The sequence below is a fragment of the Petaurus breviceps genome, unplaced genomic scaffold (assembly GCF_028583685.1).
Source record: "Petaurus breviceps papuanus isolate PSGF00001 unplaced genomic scaffold, PetGlider_PUasm1.0 90317, whole genome shotgun sequence".
NCBI lineage: Eukaryota > Metazoa > Chordata > Mammalia > Diprotodontia > Petauridae > Petaurus > Petaurus breviceps.
Window position 1 is genome coordinate 273,804 of NW_027187217.1, and position 1,175 is coordinate 274,978.

Consider the following 1,175-nt stretch of genomic DNA (forward strand, 5'->3'; position numbering starts at 1 on the left):
GGGGGGGGGGGGGGGGGAGGGCGGCAGGGGAGAAGGACCCTTTTCCTAGTCAGAGAGGAAGCCGCAGCCCCGCCAGCCCCAGCGGCCAGCCACCCAGCAGGGAGACAGGTTCGTGGGCGCGGCCTCCGGAAGCTCCTTGGTCAGGGACTCCGTGGAACGGGAATGCAGATGGAGAGCTGAGGGCAAAGGGGGATGGAGAGGGAATCGCCAGAGCCCCCGAGTTGGGGGCAGGGGGCACTCCTGGCAGAGCATCTGGGGACCAGAGGCTGGGGCTGGGGAAGGACTGCAAGGGACGGCCCCTCCCCGAGAACTACAGGGTCGGAGAGCTCCTGGGAGCTAGCCTGAGGCCCCTGAATGGCAGGCTGAGTCTGGATCTGATAGGCCAGAAAAAGAACACAAAGATTCCTCTTCCCGATCTCCCGCCCCCCGCCGCCCTCCCCTCCCGCCCCGGCGCTTGCCCGGGGGCAAGGCCACAATTGCACCCCGGTTAGTTTGGGTTGCAGGGCTCAGAGGAGAGTGGGTCCGGGCTATCTCAGGAAATGACAGGCCACGATGCCTCCCTCTTGCCCCGGAAAAGTCCTGGAGGTAGGTCCTGCTGCGGACTAGGAAGGCCCTCAGGAAACGGTCATCTTTGACCCAGGTTAACTGCTGCCCCTTCCCAGGGTTTGCACTGAGCTGTAATGGACACCAGGGCGAGGCCGGAGCCCCTGCTGGCCCTGACGTGGCCCCCAGACCCCTCGCTGGCCGGCCCAGCGCTGCCCGCGCCTGCGGGAGGTGGGGGTTGGCCTTTAAAGCCGGTTACGAACCCATCCTCTCTCCACCCCCAGCTCTACCCACACACGTTTCCCGGCTGGATTGCCACACTAACTCCGTCCCTCCCCATATAGATCCATTCAGGCTCTCCCGACCTGCCCCGAGGTGAGACGCCCCGGTCCCTGTCAGGCGCAGCTCCTCTCGGGGGTGGCCAGCCCCCAGATCCCTAGAGGGGAGCAGGGCGGGGCCGGGGGCGGAGCAGGAGGGGAGGGCCGGGCCCACACCGCACGCCCGGCTGTAACGAGGCGCAGCCGCTAGACCAGCGCGGCGGGGCAGCGGGGGTGCCAGGGACGGGAGCCACCGCTACCCTGAGCTGAGAGAGCTCCGGCCCGGTGAGTCCCGCGCCCTGGGTCGGCTCAGAA

At 67.9% G+C, this 1,175-nt stretch overlaps 1 protein-coding gene across 3 annotated transcripts in view; it reads left to right on the forward strand.

Moving 5' to 3' along the window:
• The first annotated feature begins 456 nt into the window (after window positions 1–456).
• Window positions 457–1,175, forward strand: part of SLC25A22 (solute carrier family 25 member 22) — a 15,474-nt gene continuing 14,755 nt past the window's right edge. Inside the window, exon 1 of one of the 3 annotated variants that reach the window (XM_069107902.1) lies at window positions 457–585. The gene's annotated coding sequence lies outside the window, so the exon portion shown is untranslated. Of the gene's footprint in view, window positions 586–993; window positions 1,146–1,175 lie in introns of those variants that run through there. The other 2 variants (XM_069107900.1, XM_069107903.1) reach the window with 2 other exon arrangements.